This window comes from Pseudorca crassidens, chromosome 13 (genome assembly GCF_039906515.1).
Source record: "Pseudorca crassidens isolate mPseCra1 chromosome 13, mPseCra1.hap1, whole genome shotgun sequence".
Taxonomy (NCBI): domain Eukaryota; kingdom Metazoa; phylum Chordata; class Mammalia; order Artiodactyla; family Delphinidae; genus Pseudorca; species Pseudorca crassidens.
Window position 1 is genome coordinate 49477163 of NC_090308.1, and position 16925 is coordinate 49494087.

The 16925-nt window shown below is 35.9% G+C and overlaps 1 protein-coding gene across 1 annotated transcript in view; it reads right to left on the minus strand.

Moving 5' to 3' along the window:
• LOC137204667 (uncharacterized) overlaps nt 1-16925 on the minus strand; it is a 65714-nt gene that overhangs the window by 47373 nt on the left and 1416 nt on the right. The window lies entirely within an intron of this gene.

The following is a 16925-nucleotide window of genomic DNA, read 5'->3' on the forward strand; positions in this document are numbered from 1 at the left end:
TTCCAATTCTGTCAAAATTATCCATCATTTTATCCATTTTGTCCATCTTTTCCTTTGCTCCCTTGCGTGCGCGTGCACACACACACACACACACACACACACACATATATACATTTTTTTTTTCTTTTTTTTTTTGCGGTACGCGGGCCTCTCACTATTGTGGCCTCTCCCGTTGCGGAGCACAGGCTCCGGACGTGCAGGTTCAGCAGCCATGGCTCACAGGCCCAGCCTCTCCACGGCATGTGGGATCTTCCCAGACTGGGACATGAACCTGCGTCCCCTGCATTGGCAGGCAGACTCTCAACCACTGCGCCACCAGGGAAGCCCTATACAATTATTTTAAAGTCCCAGCCTACTAGTTCCAATATCTGGATCATCTATGGGTTTGCTTTTATTATCTGCTTTTTCTCTTATCACTCACATTTTCCTGCCTCTTTTCAAGCCTTATAATCTATTACATGCCATATTTGGGGTATAAAATGAACAAATGGGACTTGTAATGATGTTATTTTCCCTCATAACGGTTCTCCCTTTCCTCTGTTAGTTGCATAATTTGAAGGGCTGATCACCTTAATCCCATCAGGAACTGAACTAGATTGGGGATGGATTCTGGTTTTAGTTAGACACAGTCTACCTCTTGTTTGTCATTTTTCCTCAGGTGTGGCTCACCTGGACTTTTGATCAATAGCTTGGAAGGTCTCTTTCCTTTCAGCCCGTAAACACTATGGGAGATTCAGTCTGCCCTTTGGAGGTTTTAATTTAGCTCATTAGCCTCTCGCCTCATGTAGCTTTAAAATCTGGCAAATGTCTTGAAAGGAAAACTCATCAAGTGTTTCTTGCTGACTTCCTGTCTCTGGTGGGAGTTTGTCTCCTAAGCACTGTGGACAGATTTCATTATGACTTTGCAATCCAGCTTCCTTCCTGGGTATGGCCTTCTTAGACTTTTGACTGACAGCTGGGCTTTTCTCTTTCTTCTCATCCCTGAAATTCTGTCCTTCAAAAGTTTTGAGCTTAGCCTCCCATCCCATCAAGTTCAATATCTGGCCAAAACTTGAGGGACTGTTTGATGCAGTCCCTTTTGCTAGCAGGAATTTATCTCTTCACCATGAGACTGCAGATCTTATTCTGCCTTTCTTGGCCAGTTCTCCAGTTTATTTTATACTCTAGCATTCAGCAAATATCCAGTGGTATTTTTCAGAATTTAAATTCAAATCTGTCATGCCTGCATCCATGGCCTTCAAAAACTCCCCTGGCTTTTCTTTGTCCCAGTGGAGTCCCCATGCCAAAAACAGAGTCACTGTGACCAGAATTGGTAAATGTTCTAAGGAATAAAATAGCCAGGGATTGTCAAGTGACCTAGGAGGGTTCTTCCCTTTCTGGAATTTTAATTCTTCTAGTCTTCATTGTGTCTATAACTTTCCAATGACTTTAAACATATGACTTTGTAATTTATTGTTTTAGTGGGAGCGTGGCTTTTCTACTAAATCTTACCTGAAGTAGAGGTCTCAATACTAACTTGAGAGTACTACCTAAATGTATTCTCATATTTTCTATTCTATTTCATTAAAAACAAACTTTTAGTCACAACCCACTAGTAATCAATGTTAGGATCCACTAATGGATCATAATCTGCATTTTGAGAAAAACTGCTCTAATAGATCTCTGGGAAAAACCAAGGTGCCTGGCTGTTTGGAAGAGGTCATCTAACGGATATGGATTAAATGGACCTCAATCCTCTTAGTATTATATAAATTCTTGAAGTATATAATTCTGCATGCATTTTTCTTTGAGGTATGACAAGGTCAGCTTTTGCATACAATTTACCTTCTCACTGGAATACCCTGGCAAATTTAATTTTGTTATACTCCTTCTCCTGGATTTTTTGTCAGGCAAAATCAAATTCTTATGATTTGTCTTAGTCATTTGTATATTAACCCTATACATTCTAAGTTTCCATTATTTTGTCCACAAAGATATGACAATTTCTTTCAAGAAAAAAGAAAAAATATCCCTCATATCCAAAGCATCTTCCCTCAAACTTTGACTTTCCCCTCTGTACTGTTATGTCTTTTACCTTAAGTGATAATAAACTACCTCAGTATTTGTTCATGGAAGGATTTGTAACTACCAAGGACTAAAGGAAACATGTATGGAAGCAAAACTGATACAATGCTTTGCTGCCATTATCAGTAAGTGTGTACATCATAATAAGAAAATAAAACAACTTGTACCCTGAAAGAAATAAAATAAGCAAACAAAAACAGGGTCCCTGTGCCTGGTTCACTTTCCCAAAACAAAAGAATCCTTAGGTTTTGTTTATAAGTACTGACTGCCTAATAAAAGCAACTTTATCACCAAGTTTTTGCAATATTGATAGTTGAAGATCTGTGATAACCTCTGTGGCTACGACAACTGTGTGAGAAAATTTCTGTCTTTTCTACCATGGACTGCATAACTACAAACTTGGTAATGTTTGTAATTTTGTGGGGTTTCCCCCGTATTTTTTAATTTGATGAACCAATTCTTTTAAAAACTTGGAGTTTCTTGCAAACTTTTCTTGGAAGTAAACTTTTCTAAATGCTTTGTGTCTGACTATTCCTTTGACAATTCTAGAGATTCCACCAAGATTTTATGTATTTATCTACCAGAGGTGTATTCACCAGCCAGAGCCAAGTAAACTGCATTGTCCCTGAGGAGCAACTCAAGAGCTTTTTGAGGTGTATCTTTTTCTAGTCTTAGGGTGAATCTCCTGTGGCAATAGTTTTCATTGTTGTTTTTAATTGAAGTATAGTTGATTTACTATATTGTGTTACTTTCAGGTGTACAGCACAGTGATTCAGTTACACATATACATATATATATTTTCAATTCTTTTCCATTATAGGTTATTGCAAGATATTGAATATATTAGTTCCCTTTGCTATACAGTAAATCTTTGTTGTTTATCTATTTTATTTATGGTAATGTGTATCTGTTAATCTTATACTCCTAATTTATCCTCCCCCCTTCCCCTTTAGTAACTGTAAGTTTGCTTTCTATGTCTGTTTCTTTCTGTTTAGTAAATAGGTTAATTTGTGTCATATTTTAGATTCCATATATAAGTGATATCGTATTTGTCCTTCTCTGTCTTACTTCACTTAGTATGATAATTTCTATGTTCATCCATGTTGCTGCAAATGGCATTATTTCATTCTTTTTTATGGCTGAGTAATATTGTATATATATACCACAACTTCTTTATGCATTCCTCTGTCAATGGACGCTTAGGTTGCTTCCTTGTCTTGGCTATTATAAATAATGCTGCTATGAACATTGGGGTGCATGTATCTTTTTGAATTAGAGTTTTCATCTTTTCTGGATATATGCCCAGAAGTAGGATTGCTGGAACATACGGTAACTCTATTTTTAGTTTTTTAAGAATCCTCCATACAGTTCTCCATAGTGGCTGCCCCAATTTACATTCCCACCAGCAGTGTAGGAGGGTTCCCTATTTTCCATACCCTATCCAGCATTCATTATTTATAGACTTTTTGATGATGGCCACTCTGACTGGTGTGAGGTGATACTTCACTGCAGTTTTGATTTGGATTTCTCTAGTAATCAGTGAGGTGAGCATCTTTTCGTGTGCCTGTTGGCCATCTGTATTTCTTTGCAGAAATGTCTCTTTAGGTCTTCTACCCCTTTTTTGATTGGGTTGCTTTTTTTTTTATATTGACTTGTATGAACCATTTGTTTATTTTGGAAATTGAACCCATGTCAGTCGCTTCATTTGCAAATATTTTCTTCCAGTCCACAGGTGGTCTTTTCGTTTTATTTATGGTTTCCTTTGATGTGTAAAAGCTTATCAGTTTGATTACGTCCCATTTGCTTATTTTTGCTTTTATTTCTTTTGCTTGGGAGACTGATCTAAGGAAACATTGGTCCAGGGACTCCTGTGGTGGTCCAGTGGTAAAGAATCTGCCTTATAATGCAAGGATGCGGGTTCAATCCTTGGTCAGGGAACTAAGATCCCACATCCCGCACACCACAACTACTGAGCTCATGCGCCTCAACTAGAGAGCCCACGCGTGCTGGAGCCCACGCACCATAACTAGAGAGAGAAAACCTGCATGCCACAACTAGAGAGAAGCCCGCGTGCCGCAAAAAATCCTGTGTGCCACAACTAAAACCCAACACAGCAAAAATAAATAAAATAAATAAAAAGAGGGCTTCCCTGGTGGCGCAGGGGACATGGGTTTGAGCCCTAGTCCGGGAAAATCACACATGCTGTGGAGCAACACAGCCCATGCGCCACAACTATTGAACCTGCGCTCTAGAGGCCGCAAGCCACAATTACTGAACCCGCGTGCCATTACTACTGAAGCCTGCGTGCCTAGAGCCTGTGCTCCGCAACGAGAGAAGGCACTGCAATGAGAAGCCTGTTTACCTCAATGAACAGTAGCGCAGCCTCGCTGCAACTAGAGAAAGCCCGCGCGCAGCAACAAAGACCCAACACAGCCAAAAATATAAAATAAATTTTTTGAAAAATTTAGGGAAAAAAAAAACATTGGTACAATTTATGTCAGAGAATGTTTTGCCTATATTCTCTTCCAGGAATTTTATAATGTCATGTCTTATACCTAAGTCTTTAAGCCATTCTGAGTTTATTTTTGTGTAACGTGTGTGGGACTATTCTAACTTCATTGACTTATATACGGCTATCCAGCTCTCCCAACACCATTTGAAGAGACTCTTTCTCCATTGTATATTCTTGCCTCCTTTGTTGAAGATTAATTGACCGTAAGTGTGTGGGTTTATTTCTGGGCTCTCTATTATGTTCCATTGATCTATATGTCTGTTTTTGTGCCAATACCACGTTGTAGCTTTGTAGTATTGCCTGAAGTCTGGAAGGGTTATGCCTTCAGCTTTGTTCTTTTCGGCAACAGGATTTTAATCTAGTTGATTCTATTTCTTTTTCTGACTCTTTATGTTTGTTTGGTTGTTTCCTGGTTAAGTCTTTTTTCATGCTGGTTCTGATTTGTACACAACCACTAATTTCTCATTTGGTGGCAGCAATGTTGATAATATAGATTTTAATGTTCTTACTGTCTGATCTTTATGAGGTCTTTATGACAGAATATCTGATTGTACTTTATATTTGTCTTGAGGATTTTGTTATCTTTTGTCATCTGAGATACATCTTCCCTTTGCTTCTGGGTCTTGAGACATTGATTTAGTCAATCTGATAACTAGTTTCAGTAGTAAGTTGGGAAGTTGTTCATATCATTCCCTACTTTACTGATTTATTTTATTGTTGCCTAACCATTGATGATATCCTCTGTGCTGTTTTTCATGTGTGTGACACTCTGAGTTCAAATTAATTAAGAAAAAAATATTTTTGTGCCCACAGGAATGGAGAGCAGCCACTGGAGATCTGGAGCTGCTACCATCAGCCAATAAATTTTTTGTACTTTGATTACATTTGATCCATCTGTGGCTAATGTTATAAAACTAAGATTGTTGGTTCTTTTTGTGTATTTTTTAAAAAGACTCTTTTCCTCTTTGCAAAAGGAAGGCACAGCTTTTAACAATAGTCTGTTTACAATTATAATTTTCTCTCTGAAGCTAAATTTCTCTCTTCCTCAGCATGCTATTTGAGATTAATAGGTCAGAAAAGTTGTACTCACTATATAGGGATATCTAATTCCAATACCAGATTTACCATCAAAGAGAATATACACAATGGACAAAATTAGAAATTATTTTCACATTGTTTTAGAGCAAAGGGTAGAGAGAGACTTTAAAGGTTTTGTTTGGTTTGTATAACCATTCTACAAATGAGCCTGAATTTATATATTAATAATGCTGTTTTAAAACAACTATATGTCTCTTTCCTGATCTTATCACAATGTGATTGAATAAGAGTGATTGCTACTGGCTTGCCTAGAAATTCATGACCACTGCAAGAAATCTAAAAAGCTCTGGGTGTATAACTTTTACCCTCTCTCCTCTCAAAAGAAAATAAGAAAGCATAAATACACAAGTGAGTCAAGTAAAGATGTGAGAAACAGCTTGGTGTCCAAAAACAGGGTGCTAATAAACTTAAAGTTGTGCCCCCAGCTCAACCCATGATCTGATTGAACAGTACTACAAAAATAGCATACACACAAAGAGAGAGAAGTCCAGCTATAAACTCTCCAGAGCTCTTTTCATAGCTTTCCCATAAGATTAATATGTTTATCTGTTAAGTGAGGGCATATATTTTCTGAGCACCTTTGCCTATTTCTGGAGCGGTGGTCCTCAACTGGGAGTCATTTTGATCCTTTTCTGCTCTGGGGACATTTGGCCATATCTGGATACATTATTGGGTGTCACAATTGTGTTTGTGTATGGGGGTGCTATTGACGTCTAGTAGATAGAGGTCAGGGATGCTAACTATCCTGCAACGCACAGGAGAGCCCTCCCAAACAATAAATTATCTCCTTAAAATGTCAATAGTGCCAAGGTTGAGAAATCCTGCTCTAAAGAAAAATTAGATTATAAGTCTCTTAAATTTAATTGCATTCCTTTTTTGATTGGCTTACAGAGACTACGGAACACTTTTATAAATTTAAAATAGAGAACTCAAGAATTTTTAGAAAGGGAAGAAAACATCCAACTTTCATTGCTTTAAGTCTGTTGATTCTTAAAAAAATATTTCTCTTAATGAAGCCTATATGCAGAAGGAAAAAAAACCTTTTAGCTATGAGTTAAATCAACTGCCTTGTTTACAGGTTGACAAAATAAGTAATGCAATGTAAATTGACAGAGGAGAGAGAAATATTAATAAACTTTATTACTTTTAAACTTAATTTTAAGAGCTCTTAAAAATTAAGTATAAAAAATAGAAAATACAAAGTTCAAAAATTTGTATTTCTAATCAAGGTGAATCCTTGAACAAATTCGACTAGCTTAATAATGCTGTCTTAAAACAACTATACGTCTCTTTCCTGATCTTATCACAATGTAAATTAAAATGTTAGCATACTAGTATAACTCATGAAAGTCTTGGGTTTGTTTTCACAAACCCCAAAAAACCTAATTCATTATAAACTTTATAGAAATTTTTCTAATTTTTTTTTTTTTTTTTGGCTGCACCTCTCAGCTTGTGGCGTCTTAGTTCCCCAACCAGGGTTCAAACCCGAACACTTGGCAGTGAAATGGCTGAGTCCTAACCACTGGACTGCCAAGGAATTCCCTCTAATTCCTAAACTAATATTAAATTGAGTTAATCATTTAATTAATAATCCTTGGATACAAATTACAATATCTAAGCAAGTCATTTGTGGAGAATGAAATAAATACTGGGTCAACAAACATAGTTTTAACATACCCCTGGCTTTGCTTTTATACACTGTAAGTGACCATTAATTAATAGGTTGAAAAGATATATATGAGAAACTGAGATATGTTGGTATATTCCTTTTTAAGAAATGTAAAGGAATATTTATGTGTCTGTAAAGAGGTATATATGCAAAATGATGAATTTTTATTTCCCATGGTAAATATCATGGGAAAAGGAAAATGACTTTGTCTTAAAGTAAAATTGTCTGGTTGTGCCAGAATGTTAGCTAGATATAAATGAATTTATTTATAAGATGAAGGAAAGACTTGTGAATCCTACTCTATAAAATATGGAGGGCATCCAAAAGAGTAGAACTAGAATTTGGATTTTCTTTTCTGTTAAACTGACAAATTAATCTTTGAGTATATGTCTACTTGGAACAAAAAGCAGTTAAAAAGTATTTAGTGCCCAAATAGCAGAGGTTTCTTGTATTACCAAAATACTCTTGAGAGCCTAACATTTTGTGCTTTTGCCATAACTTTCAACTGTTTGTTTAAACAAAAGTTCCTCTGGAGAACAGTATAGAGGTTCCTTAAAAAACTACAAATAGAACTACCATATGACCCAGCAATCCCACTACTGGGCATATACCCTGAGAAAACCATAATTCAAAAAGAGTCATGTAGGGCTTCCCTGGTGGTGCAGTGGTTGAGAGTCCGCCTGCCGATGCAGAGGACACAGGCTCGTGCCCCGATCCAGGAAGATCCCACATGCCCGGAGCGGCTAGGCCCGTGAGCCATGGCTGCTAAGCCTGTGTGTCCAGAGCCTGTGCTCCGCAATGGGAGAGGCTAAAACAGTGAGAGGCCCGCGTACCGCAAAAAAAAAAAAAAAAAAAAGAGTCATGTACCAAAATGTTCATTGCAGCTCTACTTACAATAGCCAGGAGATGGAAGCAACCTAAGTGTCCATCATTGGATGAATGGATAAAGAAGATGTGGCACATATATACAATGGAATATTACTCAGCCATAAAAAGAAACGAAATTGAGTTATTTGTAGTGAGGTGGATGGACATAGAGTCTGTCATACAGAGTGAAGTAAGTCAGAAAGAGAAAGACAAATACCGTATGCTAACACATATATATGGAATCTAAGAAAAAAAAATGTCATGAAGAACCTAGGGGTAAGATGGGAATAAAGATACAGACCTACTAGAGAATGGACTTGAGGATATGGGGAGGGGGAAGGGTAAGCTGTGACAAAGTGAGAGAGTGGCATGGACATATATAGACTACCAAACATAAAACAGCTAGCTAGTGGGAAGCAGCCGTATAGCACAAGGTGCTCTGTGACCACATAGAGGCATGGGATAGGGAGGGTGGGAAGGAGGGAGATGCAAGAGGGAAGAGATATGGAAACATATGTATATGTATAACTGATTCACTTTGTTATAAAGCAGAAACTAACACACCATTGTAAAGCAATTATACTCCAATAAAGATGTAAAAAAAAAAAACGATGTGGTACATATATACAATGAAATATTACTCAGCCATTAAAAAGACTGAAATAATGCCATTTGCAGCAACGTGGATGGACCTAGAGATTGTCATACTTAGTGAAGTCTGACAGAGAAAGACAAATATGCTATCAGTCATATGTGGAATCTAATTAAAAAAAATGATACAAATGAAAGTGAATGACTGAGATAATGTTATCAAGAATAGAGAGACAAAAGTCAGAAGTAAGAGTTGATTTACAGAGGATATTAATTAATATAATATGATGTTGAATTGAGTGTTTATAAGATATCTAAGTGAAGTTTATCTCAAGAAGATCTGATTTTTATTAACTTCTATGTTTGTTTACTTTTGTCAATAAAAATGGTTCAAGGGAAAAAAAAAAAGTTCCTCATCTTTGAAAAAGTTCCCTAATAAGTATCATTACTTGATGCTTAGTTTATTTTAAATATTGCCTGTAAACTTTATTTAATCGCTTACTCATATCTTTTCTCCTCTGATAACATTTTTTGATATTGCATTTCCCAAATTCAGTCCCCAAATTCAGAGTAAACAACTCTTTACTATGTCTTTTATACCAAAGTTGTCTTTGGGGTTTCCTAAACAGCTGCCAGACAGCCACAAAGGTTTGCTCATTTATCCTATAAAAGGAGTGTTAAAAATGATATGTTAGATATACTCCAGATTATTTATTAGCTCAAAACTTCTGTAAAAGTCATCCTGCTTATGAAGTCCTCAATATGAAAAGAACTTGCAAATCAGTAAGAGGAGTTTAACTTAATTGCCTTTAAGTAAAATGCATTAATATAAAATAAAGATACTTTAGTAATTGTGTAACTTTCAGGTTGGACAGAAAAATAGTCATGTCCATCTACAAAAATTGGCACAAAACCTATTTTTAAAAATTAATTTTTTAAAAGAAATATTTTGTTTCCAGTTGATAATCCCAAGATGTTTTATGGGATAAATTAAAAGAACATGGAGACTACTTAATGCCTACTCTGTCCATAATATAGTTTTTCTCTCAAGGTAATTATTAACTAAATCCTCAGAAAGTGATTATGTGTTATTTCAGAAAAAAGGGATTTCACTCTTCACTATTCTATCATTGTTGGCTATTACAAATTAACATGAGCCACTGAGTCTTGTCATCCATAGATAGTTTCTGCTTTTTCCTTACATTTGCCTAGTCTTAAGTCCCTATTATGAGCTACACAGACCAGAAATTGAGTCTTCTGGCAGAAACATGAAAATAGTGAAAGCCTCAGTAAAGACTTTTATCATACTCATAACTGTTGACTCTACAGGGAGTAGACTCATGGAAGCAGACTTTTCAATATAAGCTGATGTCAGCATGATAAACAAATACCTGTCAGACTACCAAAGACAGAGTCAGGATTTCTAGGATTCTTTAAATCCAGAAGCAGATAACTTTGTGAAATAGATTGCTTCACCTAAAATCAGAAAAACAAGAATTATTTACCCAGGAGTAAATTAGTTAATTATGACTAATGTTCTATATCTAATGGACATATAAGAAAAATTCCTTTCTTCTTTATTTCAAACTCTCTATTGGCCACACTTGTATAAACTGGAATGAAACACTCTTTAAATGGCATCATGTTCCAAGAGAGCCTTTGGAATTCAGAAAAAAAAATTCTATGAAAATTCTCAGTATAGCTTATAAGTAATACACTATTAGAGAAACATAAAAATTATGATTCTGGAGAAAATGACGTAAAAAACTATTCCAAAATAATAAAATTGGTTAAAATTACACAAAATACCTTTACTTAGTTCCTTACTTTTCATGGCCATGACGCTATTTTACATAGGTTCCATAAAAATATTCTCCTTTCTGCAAGGCAGTTACTTAAAAATTGCTTTTGTAACCATGGCCATGTCTCAAATCTCATTATTAAACAAGGTCCAAGCAACTTGCTTGAGGTGAACTGGATGGTTCTTGGTTTCTGGTCTTGGTATATGAGCTGATAAGAGCAATATTTTACATATAAAAGTAATGACAATCATATGAACTTTACAAAGCCTTCAGACAAAGTTAACTCCTAAATTTTAGTATCATGTGACTCTAGTTTTATTAACCAAATTACAAGGTTTTTGTATATGTGTGACCTTTCATCAATTTACATAATAAAAACAAAACATCAAAGTAATGATATTGAATCAGAAAAACACTAAACAAATTTATGTTGTCAAAGCCATGCCTTAGGAGGAAATTTGAAGGCAAAATTGACACCTTAACCAGAGTAAGCAATGCACATCACATTCCAAAATCAGAAAACGAAATAAAACAACACTGTGTAGTAAAGGATTAACATAGTCTGTCTAGGCTGTGTAAACTTTTCACATTCTGAAAAGATTTCACACTTGCTCAATTCCTGGGAGATAACCTCTAAGCCCTTGGAATATTCTGCCTTACAAAAACGTTTTTAGTTTACCTGGGAGTCTTATGCCCTGCCAGATAATCTATGCTAACAATGTGATTTATGGTGGGGGCTTTCAGCCATTTAGTATCAGCTTAACCTCTAGAGGGGATGGAGACTGAAGGTCAGTCACATGTGCAGTCAGCCATGCTATGTGACCAGCCCACAATTTAAAAACCTGGACAACAAAGCTCAGAGGAGCTTCCTTGGTTGGCCATACTCCAAGCATACCACACATCGTTGCTAGAATTAAGTGCTGTCTGAATGACTTCACTGGAAGAGGACAAGTAGTAGCTCATGCCTGGTGTTTCCTGGACTTTGTCTTATATCCATTTTTGAGTTGCTGATTTAAATTTGTATCTTTTTGCTGTAATAAGCCATAACCGAGAGTATAATAGCTTTTCTGAGTTCTATGTATTCTTTAGTGAGTCACTGAACCCAAGGGTGACCTTGGGGACCCCTGAAAACACACTTTGCAACCCTGAGATAAAGTAATATCATCAAAAACAGTCAATCGGCCTGGTTTTTGTTTCCCCAGTAAATGAAACCTTGAGTCTTTCCTGTAAGTTATTCTCTGATAAAAACAACAGTATCCCTGATTTTGGCAATGCTGATGTCTGAAGATATGTGATGACTTTTTTGGATATGACAATTATGTGAGAAAACTGCTGTTTTCCACCTTGAAGAGAGTAACTGTAAACTTGGTGACCTTGGTATTTTTGTAAGTTATTTTTTTCTTTTAAATACTTGTCATATCTTTAATTTGTGAAAGCTATCCTTCTATAGCTTGGACTCCCTTACAAATCTTGTTTGCATATAAACTCCTTTTCTTTTCTGAATGCTTTAGTCTCTGAGTGGTTTATGTTTTATTTCAGTCAGTGGTAATTTGTATCAATAGTACTTTAGTAGACTGATTAAGAGAATCAAACTTCACTTTCTGCGGAATATCCGTAGAAATGCTCAGAAGTGGCTCTGAGAATTAGAAATCACAGGAAAACATTCTACCTAAATACCAAAGGCACAGCCCTCACTCTACTTGAGAGCTATACGGTAAAACAACAAAGCGAAAAGGACCCTCTCTGAAAATTTAGCTTAGGTGCCCAATATTTAAATCACACCACAAGACAGAAGCATAGTATGTAATAATGATATAAATTCTTCCAAGTTTATCAAGCCAAAGAGTTATATACATAAAATCATAGAATAAGTTTTTAAAAGACCAGTTCCTTTTGAGATTAAAGTAAAACATAGAACTTCTTAACCTAGAAATAATTTCTTTTAATTCTGGTACTGAATTTCCCAGCTTTAAATTTGTGGCTTAGCTTATTTTGGGGAAAATGAAGGTAATTTTTTAATTTTATGCTCCAACATTCAATATTTAAGATATTAATAGTGCTATTCTTTCACATGTATTACATATTTGGGGTTTAGCTATCTCTGAAAATATATTTTTAAAGTATTAAAGGTACTTTTTCTTTTGCTAGAAATTATAAATTATAAACCAAAAATGTTCCATAGAATTCTCAAGAGTGTTTTAAAATTTAATTTTAAATGGGTTTCCTGTGTACCAATAGGGTTTACGTTTTGAATAACACATTTGTGAAGTTAAAAGAACCTACAGTGATGGAAAGTGAAATACTTTCCAATTCAGCAAGAAGATTCTGGACAAGTGCCCTGTAAACAGCAATCTTATATTTCAGGCAAGAAATGATTCACATTCTGTACTAGTTCAGTAATAGATTTTTCTGAGAAATACCCTACAAGTCAATGTACACTTAACTTTTTTGTGTGTGTGTGGTACGCGGGCCTCACACTGTTGTGGCCTCTCCCGTTGCGGAGCACAGGCTCTGGACGCGCAGGCTCAGCGGCCATGGCTCACAGGCCCAGCCGCCCTGTGGCATGTGGGACCTTCCCGGACCAGGGCACGAACCCGTGTCCCCAGCATTGGCAGGCGGACTCTCAACCACTGCGCCACCAGGGAAGCCCTGTACACTTAACTTTAAGGAAACTAACCAAAGAATATCTTCCAAGGTTTTTCAGAACTTATCCTAAAATTTACTTAATCAGATCAAACAAAATTAGGTCAAAAGTATATTATTTTAACTACAATTAGAAGGTCTGGCTCACATTACAATCCTCTTTTCATAAAGACTAAAATCTATTTAATGATTTAAGCACCTTTAATAATTTGTAGTGGTGAATAAACTTTCACAAGTGACTAGAATCCTATTATAATGAACATCATTCTAATGTTCACTTCCTTATGGCACTTCTTCCTATGTTCTGACCATAGCCCAGAGCTGATACGGCCATGAAGAAATATGTTGAAAAGGATATCAAAAGTCACAGAAATACAGCCTCTCAGTTGGTAGTTAGTTCATTTAATGAAGGTATTTTTCAGGTAAGATATTTATGTACTCCCATTCACTCATTTAAAAATATTTTATCAGCTCAGTAAAGTGACATGTTTTTAAAGAGTGTCATGTGGGTGGTACATCAGGTTTTAAATTTTTTTTAGTGTTGTTGACTGTTGATGCTCAGACAAATAGGGTTTGTCAAGGGATAAATTTTTGCTCATTTCAGATTCAAGACATGCACACAGTTTTTCTCCCACAAATCTCATTTCTTTATGCATTTTAAAGTTGTCTCAAGCACCATACAGAAAAAATTTCTTTCCTATCCATAAGACCCAAGCTTGGTTAGATTCCACACAGAGGCACTGTCTAGATAGAAACAATGGGTGAGGAGTAACAGGGCCATTTGTTAAGGAATTCATGTTGAATATATTTATTTGTATCTACATTAGAAAAACAACACTCCTCTAATGTAGGTTGGCTAGTGTTTTGAAAAGAGTATTCTATAGACCAGCAAATGTAAATACCGTTACATTTAAAATGGGACTTCTATCTGTAGAACATACAAAACAAATTTGAAATGGTATTTCTGGGCTAAACAGTAGTCTGCCACAAGCCATAGCAGGGGATTTCAGAGTATTCCTGGTTTTATTTTATTTATTTTATTTTATATTTATATATTTGTTTATTTAGGCTGCGCCGGGTCTTAGTTGCCACATGCGGGATCTTCCTTGTGGCATGTTTAGTTGCGACATGTGGGCTCTTAGCTGCGGTATGCATGTGGGATCTAGTTCCCGGACCAGGGATTGAACTGGGCCCCCTGCATTGGAAGCACAGAGTCTTACCCACTGGACCACCAGGGAAGTCCTCAAGAGTATTCCTATTTTAAACTGGCTATCTCACTTTCCTCTACAACATCTTTCAAATTCATTCCCTTTGAACATTTATTAAGAGCTGGCTTTTTCTTTCCCAAATAACATTTAGGACTACATTTTAAATTATAATTCAGTACTCACAAAGTTTCATGAAACACCACTACCTCCTCTATGTGTGATGCACTCTGATAGTTTCAATGCTATTCTATATTATTTTCAAAATGTTGGTAGTGACCCACTAAACTGATTTCACAATCCATTAATAGGATATGAGCTACAGTTTGAAAAATATTGACCTGGCCTAAGTGATAAGGAAGATGAAGTATGAGGAAACTGAATGGCTTAAATTCATAAGGAAAGTGACTGGCAATCATTTGCATAATTCTGTGCAAGTCAATAATTGGCCTCTGGAATATAACTTGTCTCTATATTATTTTTCTGTTGCAGTCTAAATCATTATTGCTTGACTTTTGCCCCCCTCATTCTCCACTCGCTTCCCATTTACTTCCGTGTTTCATACCCATTCTTTCTACTCATGTCTTTGAATTTGATGCTTGTTATGTGGCAGTACTTGTTTGAGATTACTAGGTGAACTGGTATCTTCAATCAACAAGCCTATAGAAAATTAAGAATCCGAGACCAATTCTGCCATATATATAAAGATAGTGAATGAAGAAATACAAACAGGCCAACTTTATCTATCAATGGTTGAAAACAAAGGTTTGGTAGACAAATATTTTTAGAGCATCTATTCTGTGCTGGTCATTATACCTCTGTGTCACCTATTGCTTTTTTTCCTTGTATGTTTATGTATAAGTCTTATCTCCCCTATCAGACTATAAGCAACTTGAAGACAGAATCCATGTATAATGTGTCTTTGAATCTCCCATAGCAACTAGCAAAGTATCTTGAGATCAACAAATCCTTGATTATTAGAGATCAATAAATACTTGCTGAATGAACAAGTCAAACACACCAATATACAAGTAAAGAACTACCTTGGTTCTCAAACCTTTTCCTCTTAGCATCATAATATCAAAGAAAGCATCATTCTGAGTGCCTGTTGTCTGTGCCCGCAAAGAAACAAATAATAAAATACTGAAGTATTCTTAACAAGTGGTTATGTAAAATATGATCACATATCCTTAAAAGATGAAACAGCAGAATAGCTGAACCGGTGCCTGAAACAGCAGTACCTGACCCAATATGGCCACTCCGGATGAGACCACATAATAAGGTTAATGTATTTTCATGAAATGTAATTATTAAATATTTATTGAGAGGCTACTTGCACAGGGCAGGTATTATGCTAGGTGCTGGGCTACAGCGGTAAGCAAGAAAGAATCTTGCCCTCAGGGAGCTTTCAGTCTATGGGAAGACAAACAAGCAAATGATAACAAGAAAATGTGCAAAGTGCAAAGATAGGAAAAATATCCAGAAAAGGCAGCTAAGCCAGAATTCGGAGCAGGTAGGGGTGTGAAGAGGAGGCTTAAAGAGAGCTTCTTAGAGGCAGCAGTTAGTTGAGACTTGAAGAATGAGGGGAAGTTAGACAAGCAAAATCTGTGCAGAAAGTATGGTGGATAACTTCATCTTTATTTTAAAAGATTATTCTAGAAAGCTGATTATACCATTCATAGAACTTTTTATCTTCCTTTGACAGAAAATTCATAATGCCCAACATTCCACCTCCAACCTGGATCCAGTCTCCCAACATTACAGACTGTTGAACTGGTCATTTACAAGTCTTATATTGTCAAAAAAACCCACCTCAGAGCATAAAGTAACAAGAGATCAATTTGCTTCTCTAATATTTTCTGTTAAAACTGTTAAACACATAGGATACAATGGACCGTGCATATATAATAAAAATACATTTCTTCAGTGGGGGTGTACTGTTATAATTCTAATGATTGCCTATGGCATCTAGTAGGCTCTTGCACCAAATGAGAATGCAATGACACTGTACCCATAAGGAGAACACTCCCAAAAAACCCACCAGGAAAAAAATCCACCTGATTCTTTAAGTAAATCATTTACAGCTATACTCAAAACAAACTCTGGTCTAGACAATATTTTAAAACTTTAAATTTGCAATTTTGTTATGTCTAATTCTCCTTATGTAACAAAATACAAAAAAGAAAAGGAATTAAAGGAGGAAAGTTACATGAAAATAAGTATGAAGAAAAAAGCTGAGGCATTGGCAAGGTCTATTTAATTACCAAGAAGTGAATTTATTTTCACATCAGTGACAAGTCAATTATTTTTATTTATCCTCATTTTACTTTAACTAAAAGGTGCCATGGCACTCATAAAGAATTTTTTTCATCTCACAGATGCTCTTATGCCTTAGATAGGTTTGTCTTGTTGTACATCTGGGAGTCGGCTTATACTTATCTAAACTTCACATACAATTAAATGTTCTCCGTAGG